This window comes from Pseudophryne corroboree, chromosome 6, assembly GCF_028390025.1.
Source record: "Pseudophryne corroboree isolate aPseCor3 chromosome 6, aPseCor3.hap2, whole genome shotgun sequence".
NCBI classification, from domain to species: Eukaryota; Metazoa; Chordata; class Amphibia; order Anura; family Myobatrachidae; genus Pseudophryne; species Pseudophryne corroboree.
The window spans coordinates 304,769,826-304,782,391 of record NC_086449.1 but is presented as its reverse complement, the minus strand read 5'-3'; the positions used below and the strand labels follow the sequence as shown (position 1 = coordinate 304,782,391).

Genomic DNA, 12,566 nt, shown 5'->3' with positions numbered 1-12,566 from the left:
TCGGAGCCCAGTACAAGATGGAAAATGGCGCCCCCCCCCCCTCCCAAAAAAAAAAAAACACACCCAAAAAGAAGCATGTGCGGGCGCCGAAGGCGCGCACGTTGAAAAAATAGGCATGGCCACACACCAGAAGGGGTGTAGCCATGCTCCAGAAGGGGTGTGGCCACTGAAAATGGCCCACAGTGCCAGATACATAGCCCCACTCAGTGCCAGTTACATAGCCCCACTCAGTGCCAGTTACATTGCCCCACTCAGTGCCAGTTACATTGCCCCACTCAGTGCCAGATGCATTGCCCTACAGTGCCAGATGCATTGCCCCACAGTGCCAGATACATGCCCCACAGTGCCAATTACATTGCCACACAGTGCCAATTACATTGCCACACAGTGCCAGATACATGCCCCACAGTGCCAGATACATGCCCCACAGTGCCAGTTACATTGCCTCACAGTGCCAGTTACATTGCCAGATACATTGCCCCACAGTGCCAGTTACATTGCCCCACAGTGCCAGTCACATGCCCACAGTGCCAGATACATGCCCCACAGTGCCAGATACATGCCCCACAGTGCCAGGCCCCACTCAGTGCCAGTTACATGCCCCATTTGGTGCCAGATACATGCCCCACTGTGCCGCCGCCCCCCCCCCCCCCCCCGGTCACTCACCGGCCGCTTGTTGATGATATGTGAGGGGAGGAGAGCGCAGCGCCTCTCCTTCCCCTCACCGCTCTAGGTCTCCGGCGGCTGTCTGGCGCCGGTTCGCTAGCCAATCAGAGCTCGCGGACCGGCAGCCAATCAGGAGCCGGTCCGCAAACTCTGATTGGCTAACGCCGGAGACCGGACACAGCAGCGCTGCTGGCAGCGCTGCTAGTGCTGGCAGCGGCGGTGAGGGGAGGGAGAGATGCTGCGCTCTCCTCCCCTCGCATTTCGGGTTGACGGGGGTGAGTGGGGCATGATGCCCTGGCCGCCGGCGATGCCCCCCTCTCCTGGGCCTGCCAAGGCACCCAGGGCACGTGCACCACTCGCCCTACCCTAGATACGCCTCTGCTAGTGGTTGATTTGGCACATAAAATAGCCTAGATTAGTAAGTCACTATTGTGATTTAACCCTTTTGATGAACTGTGACAAAGGTCTATCTAGAAAAACATCACTATAAAAACAAAATAAAAAAGTACATAATGTGCAATTAGGAGCTATTGTAAGTGGCTAGGATATTGCTACGGTGAGAAATTGAATATATCTTCGCTGATAAATGGCTTATTCATCCATCTTCAGATTTAAATAGCATTTAGATAATATCCACAATTCAGGGAATAAATCAGACAGTCAGTGTTTCCCCTTCACATATATGGTTGGCTGCCAATAGATGTGTATAAGAAAAAGTGTGAAAGTTTCATAATTATTCATTGATCAATCATAAAATTAAGCTGTATAGCAGGTGTGTGGCAAAACTTGATTATTTTTTTTATTATTACCGTTTAGACACCAGTAATAAAAAAACAGTACAAGTAGAAGCAGCTATTCTATAAGGAGCAGATACCTTGTGAAACTTTACTCCTGATGGCTGGAGTGGATTAGATTCTTGCTAGGTGCAGGAAGGTGTCACACTCTGTTCGCACATATCAAAATTGGATTTCATGTTGTGCAAGATGTCTAACCAAGCTTCAAGAAGTGAATACTGTTGGTGTGTGCCTGAAAGGAGGAGAAAGAGAAGTGTCAGTCTACACATTTGACCGGATTCTGCTTTGCACAAAAGTCACAGGATTTAGTAAAGCCACATGCTTAAGCAGTATGCAAAAAGATTTGCCGTCAGGGACCCCTTTCGGTATTTAGTGGTTTGTACAGTACTCTATGGACAGAGGCTGTAATTTGGAGTCACCTTGATTGAATCACACTAGTGTCAGTACTGCAATTATGCAGATCACCAAATTCTGATGCAGTGAGGGCAGAGCTGAATAGAATTAGTGATGTGCACCGGAAATTTTTTGCGTTTTGTGTTTTGGGTTCGGTTCCGCGGCCGTGTTTTGGATTCGGACGCGTTTTGGCAAAACCTCACCGAAAATTTTTTGTCGGATTCGGGTGTGTTTTGGATTCGGGTGTTTTTTTCAAAAAACCCTAAAAAACAGCTTAAATCATAGAATTTGGGGGTCATTTTGATCCCATAGTATTATTAACCTCAATAACCATAATTTCCACTCATTTCCAGTCTATTCTGAACACCTCACAATAATATTTTTAGTCCTAAAATTTGCACCGAGGTCGCTGGATGGCTAAGCTAAGCGACACAAGTGGCCGACACAAACACCTGGCCCATCTAGGAGTGGCACTGCAGTGTCAGGCAGGATGGCCCTTCCAAAAAAATGTCCCCAAACAGCACATGATGCAAAGAAAAATGAAAGAAAAAAAGGAGGTGCAAGATGGAATTGTCCTTGGGCCCTCCCACCCACCCTTATGTTGTATAAACAGGACATGCACACTTTAACGAACCCATCATTTCAGCGACAGGGTCTGCCACACGACTGTGACTTAAATGACTGGTTGGTTTGTGCCCCCACCAAAAAAGAAGCAATCAATCTCTCCTTGCACAAACTGGCTCTACAGAGGCAAGATGTCCACCTCATCATCATCCTCCGATTCCTCACCCCTTTCACTGTGTACATCCCCCTCCTCACAGATTATTAATTCGTCCCCACTGGAATCCACCATCTCAGGTCCCCGTGTACTTTCTGGAGGCAATTGCTGCTGGTGAATGTCTCCACGGAGGAATTGATTATAATTCATTTTGATGAACATCATCTTCTCCACATTTTCTGGAAGTAACCTCGTACGCCGATTGCTGACAAGGTGAGCGGCTGCACTAAACACTCTTTCGGAGTACACACTGGAGGGAGGGCAACTTAGGTAGAATAAAGCCAGTTTCTGCAAGGACCTCCAAATTGCCTCTTTTTCCTGCCAGTATACGTACAGACTGTCCGACGTGCCTACTTGGATGCGGTCACTCATATAATCCTCCACCATTCTTTCCATGGTGAGAGAATCATATGCAGTGACAGTAGACAACATGTCAGTAATCATTGGCAGGTCCTTCAGTCTGGACCAGATGTCAGCACTCGCTCCAGACTGCCCTGCATCACCGCCAGCGGGTGGGCTAGGAATTCTTAGCCTTTTCCTCGCACCCCCAGTTGCGGGAGAATGTGAAGGAGGAGATGTTGACGGGTCACGTTCCGCTTGACTTGACAATTTTCTCATCAGCAGGTCTTTGAACCTCTGCAGACTTGTGTCTGCCGGAAAGAGATATAACGTAGGTTTTAAATCTAGGATCGAGCACGGTGGCCAAAATGTAGTGCTCTGATTTCAACAGATTGACCACCCGTGAATCCTGGTTAAGCGAATTAAGGGCTCATTCCACAAGTCCCACATGCCTAGCGGAATCGCTCTATTTTAGCTCCTCCTTCAATGTCTCCAGCTTCTTCTGCAAAAGCCTGATAAGGGGAATGACCTGACTCAGGCTGGCAGTGTCTGAACCGACTTCACGTGTGGCAAGTTCAAAGGGTTGCAGAACCTTGCACAATGTTGAAATCATTCTCCACTGCGCTGGAGTCCGGTGCATTCCCCCTCCTTTGCCTATATCGTGGGCAGATGTATAGGCTTGAATGGCCTTTTGCTGCTCCTCCATCCTCTGAAGCATATAGAGGGTTGAATTCCACCTTGTTACCACCTCTTGCTTCAGATGATGGCAGGGCAGGTTCAGGAATGTTTGGTGGTGCTCCAGTCTTCTGTACGCGGTGGCTGAATGCCGAAAGTGGCCCGCAATTCTTCGGGCCACCGACAGCATCTCTTGCATGCCCCTGTCGTTTTTTTAAATAATTCTGCACCACCAAATTCAATGTATGTGCAAAACATGGGACGTGCTGGAATTTGCCCAGATGTAATGCACGCACAATATTGCTGGCGTTGTCCGATGTCACAAATCCCTAGGAGAGTCCAATTGGGGTAAGCCATTCTGCGATGATCTTCCTCAGTTGCCGTAAGAGGTTGTCAGCTGTGTGCCTATTCTGGAAAGCGGCGATACAAAGCGTAGCCTGCCTATGAACGAGTTGGCGTTTGCGAGATGCTGCTACTGGTGCTGCCGCTGCTGTTCTTGCTGCGGGAGGCAATACATCTACCCAGTGGGCTGTCACAGTCATATAGTCCTGAGTCTGCCCTGCTCCACTTGTCCACATGTCCGTGGTTAAGTGGACATTGGGTACAACTGCATTTTTTAGGACACTGGTGAGTCTTTCTGAGGTCTGTGTACATTTTCGGTATCGCCTGCCTAGAGAAATGGAACCTAGATGGTATTTGGTACCGGGGACACAGTACCTCAATCAAGTCTATAGTTGCCTCTGAATTAACGATGGATACCGGAACCACGTTTCTCACCGCCCAGGCTGCCAAGGCCTGAGTTATTTGCTTTGCAGCAGGATGACTGCTGTGATATTTCATCTTCCTCGCAAAGGACTGTTGGACAGTCAATTGCTTACTGGAAGTAGTACAAGTGGTCTTCCGACTTCCCCTCTTGGATGACGATCGACTCCCAGCAGCAACAGCAGCGCCAGCAGCAGTAGGCGTTACACTCAAGGATGCATCGGAGGAATCCCAGGCAGGAGAGGACTCGTCAGACTTGACAGTTACATGGCCTGCAGGACTATTGGCTTTCCTGGTTAAGGAGGAAATTGACACTGAGGGAGTTGGTGGTGTGGTTTGCAGGAGCTTGGTTACAAGAGGAAGGGATTTAGTGGTCAGTGGACTGCTTCCGCTGTCACCCAAAGTTTTTGAACTTGTCACTGACTTATGATGAATGCGCTGCAGGTGACGTATAAGGGAGGATGTTCTGAGGTGGTTAACGTCCTTACCCCTACTTATTACAGCTTGACAAAGGCAACACATGGCTTGACACCTGTTGTCCGCATTTGTGTTGAAATAATTCCACACCGGAGAGCTGATTTTTTTTTGTATTTTGACCAGGCATGTCAATGGCCATATTCCTCCCACGGACAACAGGTGTCTCCCCGGGTGCCTGAATTAAACAAACCACCTCACCATCAGAATCCTCCTTGTCAATTTCCTCCCCAGCAACACCCATATCCTCATCCTGGTGTACTTCAACAGTGACATCTTCAATTTGACTATCAGGAACTGGACTGTGGGTGCTCCTTCCAGCACTTGCAGGGGGCGTGCAAATGGTGGAAGGCGCAAGCTCTTCCCGTCCAGTGTTGGGAAGGTCAGGCATTGCAACCGACACAATTGGACTCTCCTTGGGGATTTGTGATTTTGAAGAACGCACAGTTCTTTGCTGTGCTTTTGCCAGCTTTAGTCTTTTCTTTTTTCTAGCGAGAGGATGAGTGCTTCCATCCTCATGTGAAGCTGAACCACTAGCCATGAACATGGGCCAGGGCCTCAGCCGTTCCCTGCCACTCCGTGTCGTAAATGGCATATTGGCAAGTTTACGCTTGTCCTCAGACGCTTTTAATTTAGATTTTTGGGTCATTTTACTGAACTTTTGTATTTTGGATTTTACATGCTCTCTACTAGGACATTGGGCATCGGCCTTGGCAAACGACGTTGATGGCATTTCATCGTCTCAGCCATGACTAGTGGCAGCAGCTTCAGCACGAGGTGGAAGTGGATCTTGATCTTTCCCTTTAACCTCCACATTTTTGTTCTCCATTTTTTAATGTGTGGAATTATATACCAGTATCAATAGCAGTGGCCTACTACTATATTTACTGTGCAAAACTGTCTAAAATGCACCACAGGTATAGAATGTAGATGGATAGTATACTTAATGGATGACGAGTGACGACACAGAGGTAGGTACAGCAGTGGCCTACCGTACTGCTATAAGTATATATATAGTATACTGGTGGACACTGTCAGCAAACTGCAAAACTAAAATGCACCACAGGTATAGAATGTAGATGGATAGTATACTTAATGGATGACGACACAGAGGTAGGTACAGCAGTGTACTCTGCACTGTACTCCTCCTATATAATATTAATTATACTGGTGGTCCCCACTCCCAGTCCCCACAATAAAGCAGCACACCGAGCACAGATATGGAGTGTTTTTCAGGCAGACAACGTATACTGGTGGTCACTGTCAGCAAAACTCTGCACTGTACTCCTGCTATAGCTGCTCCCCAGTCCCCACAATTAAGCAGTGTGAGCACTCAGCACAGATATATTATGCAGCACACTGAGCACAGATATGGTATGGAGCGTTTTTTTCAGGCAGAGAACGGATAAAAACTGGTGGTCACTTATCAGCAAAACTCTGCACTGTACTCCTCCTAACAGCTGCTCCCCAATCCTCCCCACAATTAAGCAATAAACAACCAATGAATCAAGTTCTGTCTTCTACAATAAACGGAGAGGATGCCAGCCACGTCCTCTCCCCATCATCTCCAATGCACGAGTGAAAATGGCGGCGACGCGCGGCTGATTATATAGAATCCGAATCTCGCGAGAATCCGACAGCGGGATGATGACGTTCGGGCGCGCTCGGGTTAGCCGAGCAAGGCGGGAAGGTTCTAACCTGCCTCGTACCCGTGTAAACAAGGTGAAGTTCGGGGGGGGGTTCGGTTTCAGAGAAACCGAACCCGCTCATCACTAAATATAATGCTCACATCGAATAGTCTTTTTCTACACCCAGTCTACCATACACTTATCTATTTTGCCCACAGGTCCCCCTGACACTATTACAATTGCACAGTCTCGGCGACTAAAACTACCATGCAGTTAATTTGGTATGCTGCTTCTAGCACTCAAAGCATACGTGCAAATTTTTGAGAACTAGTTCCAGGGAGATTAAAGTTGGTAGCAGAATGTGCTGCATGCCATGTCATGCTCTGTCTAAAGGGCGTGTCCCATGCCACCTATGGGCATGTCTATTGCCACTCGTGTTTTCCTACTGAAGCTGCCAATTTCACCTCCATTAAAAATGTTATCATACATAAATCATGGATATTAATATATATATATATATATATATATATATATATATATATATATATATATATATATATATATATATATACACACATATACACACACACACATACATATACATACACCTATACATACATACACACACACACACACACACACACACAGGTTGAGTATCCCATATCCAAATATTCAGAATATTCCAAATTACGGATTTTCTTTTTAGTGAGAGTGAGATAGTGAAACCTTTGTTTTCGGATGGCTCATTGTACACAAACTATGTTTAATACACAAAGTTATTAAAAATATTGTATTAAATGACCTTCAGGCTGTGTGTACAAGGTGTATATGAAACATAAATGAATTGTGTGAATGTACACACACTTTGTTTAACGCACAAAGTTATTACAAATATTGGCTAAAATGACCTTCAGGCTGTGTGTATAAGGTGTATATGTATATGCGTACCACTATCCACGGCGTGCGTTCCAAAAGCCGTCACGTCACTTCCGGTGACGTGCGGTGGGCGCACCACAGTCAGGAGGAATACTAGAGTCACCATGGTGACAGGGCGTCATGAGAGACAGGCTACCGCCCGCTCATCACCGCCCTGTCATCCACGTCCTGGTCGCAAGGTCCATTACTCCATGGTGACTCTAGTATTCCTCCTGACTGTGGTGCGCCCACCGCACGTCACCGGAAGTGACGTGACGGCTTTTGGAACGCACGCCGTGGATAGTGGTACGCAAAGGTTTCCGTTTCCTGTGAGCATTACTGAGATACATGTTGGCGCATGCGCAAATGGGTGGAACGCACGCCGGGAGCAATGGACCTTGCGACCAGCACACCTGTAAGTAGTTCTCTTATTCTCTTAATTTACTTTGGGTGATATATTAAGTGTGACTTGTGGGTGTTCATACATAGATGGCTCTATACTTTGGCGGGGTGACAGTGACATGATGTTATGGTCTTGAACGGTCATTTAGTGACCGAGGTCGACGGACAGCTAAGTTACCACTTGTATCCCTATGATTATGATACGCTTGCTATGGATATGATTACTTAGGCGTGGATACGCCAATGTTTTGTGGATAAATATCTCAAATTATCTCATGCTGAGCCACCGCAATCTGTATTTCACCTTTTTAAGTGCCCTGGTTGGGTGATATTAAAAGACAATTTTTTTCAAATCTGGATTGAGTGCCCTTCTCTACAAACCTTTATATTTATCTGGACTGTAATGGTACAGAACTTAAGGAGCACCTTATATACAAAGAAAAGGGTGTGCAAGTATTTATGTACAGGATTATATATATATATATATATATATTTTTTTTTTTTTTTTTTTTTTTATATGAGGCTTGACATCTTAAATAAGCAGCATGGAGTACAAATATTTTACCATAGGATGATGATTTGCCATTGATGCCCTGAAACTGTGATATATACTCTTATAGCTATAGTAAAAGTACTTAACTGAAGCACTGCCCATTATCGAGATGGGGTAATCTGCAGAATGCCAAGGATTACCTAACTCCGCAACTCACAGCCTGGAGGTCACTACTGTGATAATTCCACTGGTGGGGACACTGCAGCCCATGTGGCTGCTGCTGCTGGTGGTGGTGGATGTGTTCTGTTATACAGTAGCTGCAGGCAGGGTGTGTGTGTGGTCCAAGCAAAGGCGTGCGCACAGGGGGTGCCTTGTGCGCACAGGCACCCCCTAATGTCCGGCATCCCCGCACGCTTGTTGCTGCTGCCGCCGATTCCCGTCTCAGTCTGATGCTGAACTTGAAGGGAGGAGAGTGCTGCGCGCGTCTCTCCTGCCCCTCACTGTGTGTCCCAGTCTCCGGCAGTCATTTACAATGTCTCTTGGCTGTCAACCAATCAGAGCACGCAGACCAGCTCTTGACTGGCTCACAAGCCAGCGCCATATTTCAAATTGCCACCGGAGACAGCCAGCGACTCACTGAAGTGAGGCAGAGGAGAGACACGCACTGCGCTCTCCTCCACTCAGCGTCAGAGACGGAAATCAGCGTCACTGGCAACAGAGGAGGGTGAGCACAAACGGGGGCAAGTGTGTATCTGGCACCGCTGGGGGCAAGTGTGTATCTGGCACCGCTGGGGGCATATGTTTATATTGCTTTGAGTGCCAATAGGCGGTGCTAGACATGCCCAGTAGGTGGTGCCAAACACACCCCTTCGACAGTGCACCCCCTAATAAAATGTTCTGCGCACGCCTATGGGTCCAAGCAACAGATTACATGGACTGGTGCTAGATGAGACTTAAAAAAAACAATGGTTCCTTCCAGACAGAGGACAGTGAGTTTGTATAGTTCTAGAATTTAGAATACGGAGAATGATATTTACACAAAGAATTGCCATCACAAGGGAAATAGCATTGTTCAGGATTGCTACCATCTTAACCATAACTTTTTCCTTCCTTCGAAAAGACTGTTGAGATGCCCTAGTCTTAATGCACCTAGATTAAAGAATAACTTTTTTTCCATCTCTAATGGTCATTTTTATATAGAATTAGTGTGGCACCCCACCAAAAGAACCTTCTCCCCTTGTCCATTTACTGTGGAGTGCCTTATTTATAGTGTGTGTGTATATATATATATATATATATATATATATATACATATATACACACATACATACACACACGATGGCCACGACATGCATTGGTGTCAGTGTATAATAAAGGGACTAAGCACCCAGTGAAGCCAGCATGTGTGGAGAATGTGGCACCCAATCATAGCTGCCACGAGCTGTAGTGTGTCTTTTGAGCTCCTTCCCCTGCTGAGTGCATCCCTGACTGGACACTATTAAATTTACAGCAGGAATAGGCCTACCTGTGCCCTGAGTGCTGTGTCTGGCATGGGGACACTGACCAATAAGCAAAAGGCGTATTGATACCCAGGCTCGGACTGGCCCACAGGGGTACAGGGGAAACCACCGGTAGGCCCCACTGCCTGGGGCTCCCTCCTCCTCTAGGGATCTGGTTCTAGACTGTGCACTTGAATTATATATTATACATATGTTACCTTATACTGCACAGGATGATGTATTCTCTACAGTACATTGCTGTCATTAATGCTAGTGCATGCATGATAATGTGCCAGATTAATTACTATATAAATAATCAAGGAGTCCAGACCAGGAACTCTATAATGGTTAGCCAAACCTCTGTGGTGGCTGGCCACACCCCCTTTGGAGGATGGCCACACCTCTAATCATGGGCCACTACCACTACATACCCCCCGTGGGCCCTTCATGCTCCAGTCCGACACTGTTGATACCAGAGAGAGAGAGACAGCTTGTGCAGTGGCAGTTGCAGCAGTCTTCAGAGACAGTTGGCAGTTGGGCAGCAGCCATCTTAGGAGGACTCAGAGCAGCAACTTTGAGCAGAGGCAGCTGCTGGTGTGTGACAGGAGTGCTCTACAGCTTATGAAAAGCCAGATTCTATTCCTGGTGACCGGAGATCTTCATTGTAGCTGCCAATCAGTGGAATCCCCACAGGAGGCTGGTATTACTGCTTCCAATGGTGCTGGATGACAGGCATCTGACAGAGCAGAACAGTGATGGGCTCTACTGACTGTAGCTGGAAACTAGGCCACGCAGCCTACCCTCACTTTTGAAGGACAGCCCTGGAGGTTGTCCTGCTTTGGAGTAACAAACGGTGGGAGGAGCAGAGACAGTGTCTTGCTGCAGCTGCAGACAGAGGTCAGCTTATGATGGTTAATTGAGGCCAACCTAACCCTTGTAACACAGGTCGGTAACACTGCTGCACTATCCACACATCAAACTTCCACAGGGACAAAAGACAGTTCAGCTGCTTACATTGTATCTTAGCTCAAATGCTACAGGCAAGCATAGTTTTGGAACATAAAGCTGCATAAGTACTTTATAAATGCAACAGCAGCTAGTTTTATCCAAGGACACTATTAATTGACTGCAGTTGTTAAACTGTAGTTAAAGGAGCATCAGCATTGCAGGGAGCATAGTGATACAGTACTTACTAGAGATGAGCGCCTGAAATTTTTCGGGTTTTGTGTTTTGGTTTTGGGATCGGTTCCGCGGCCGTGTTTTGGGTTCGAACGCGTTTTGGCAAAACCTCACCGAATTTTTTTTGTCGGATTCGGGTGTGTTTTGGATTCGGGTGTTTTTTTCAAAAAACACTAAAAAACAGCTTAAATCATAGAATTTGGGGGTCATTTTGATCCCAAAGTATTATTAACCTCAAAAACCATAATTTACACTCATTTTCAGTCTATTCTGAATACCTCACAATATTATTTTTAGTCCTAAAATTTGCACCGAGGTCGCTGTGTGAGTAAGATAAGCGACCCTAGTGGCCGACACAAACACCGGGCCCATCTAGGAGTGGCACTGCAGTGTCACGCAGGATGTCCCTTCCAAAAAACCCTCCCCAAACAGCACATGACGCAAAGAAAAAAAGAGGCGCAATGAGGTAGCTGTGTGAGTAAGATTAGCGACCCTAGTGGCCGACACAAACACCGGGCCCATCTAGGAGTGGCACTGCAGTGTCACGCAGGATGGCCCTTCCTAAAAACCCTCCCCAAACAGCACATGACGCAAAGAAAAAAAGAGGCGCAATGAGGTAGCTGTGTGAGTAAGATTAGCGACCCTAGTGGCCGACACAAACACCGGGCCCATCTAGGAGTGGCACTGCAGTGTCACGCAGGATGTCCCTTCCAAAAAACCCTCCCCAAACAGCACATGACGCAAAGAAAAAAAGAGGCGCAATGAGGTAGCCGTGTGAGTAAGATTAGCGACCCTAGTGGCCGACACAAACACCGGGCCCATCTAGGAGTGGCACTGCAGTGTCACGCAGGATGTCCCTTCCAAAAAACCCTCCCCAAACAGCACATGACGCAAAGAAAAAAAGAGGCGCAATGAGGTAGCTGACTGTGTGAGTAAGATTAGCGACCCTAGTGGCCGACACAAACACCGGGCCCATCTAAGAGTGGCACTGCAGTGTCACGCAGGATGTCCCTTCCAAAAAACCCTCCCCAATCAGCACATGATGCAAAGAAAAAGAAAAGAAAAAAGAGGTGCAAGATGGAATTGTCCTTGGGCCCTCCCACCCACCCTTATGTTGTATAAACAAAAACAGGACATGCACACTTTAACCAACCCATCATTTCAGTGACAGGGTCTGCCACACGACTGTGACTGATATGACGGGTTGGTTTGGACCCCCCCCAAAAAAGAAGCAATTAATCTCTCCTTGCACAAACTGGCTCTACAGAGGCAAGATGTCCACCTCATCTTCACCCTCCGATATATCACCGTGTACATCCCCCTCCTCACAGATTATCAATTCGTCCCCACTGGAATCCACCATCTCAGCTCCCTGTGTACTTTGTGGAGGCAATTGCTGCTGGTCAATGTCTCCGCGGAGGAATTGATTATAATTCATTTTAATGAACATCATCTTCTCCACATTTTCTGGATGTAACCTCGTACGCCGATTGCTGACAAGGTGAGCGGCGGCACTAAACACTCTTTCGGAGTACACACTTGTGGGAGGGCAACTTAGGTAGAATAAAG

General features: G+C 47.0%; 1 protein-coding gene across 9 annotated transcripts in view; it reads right to left on the bottom strand.

The window, feature by feature from the left end:
- LOC134932110 (bone morphogenetic protein 7-like) overlaps positions 1-12,566 on the bottom strand; it is a 277,636-nt gene that overhangs the window by 244,080 nt on the left and 20,990 nt on the right. For 6 of the 9 annotated variants that reach the window (XM_063926196.1, XM_063926203.1, XM_063926194.1 and 3 more), the window contains one exon: positions 1,541-1,692. The exons of 2 other annotated variants lie outside the window; for them this stretch is intronic. The gene's annotated coding sequence lies outside the window, so the exon portion shown is untranslated. Of the gene's footprint in view, positions 1-1,540; positions 1,693-10,249; positions 10,349-12,566 lie in introns of those variants that run through there. One more of the 9 variants, XM_063926195.1, reaches the window with a different exon arrangement.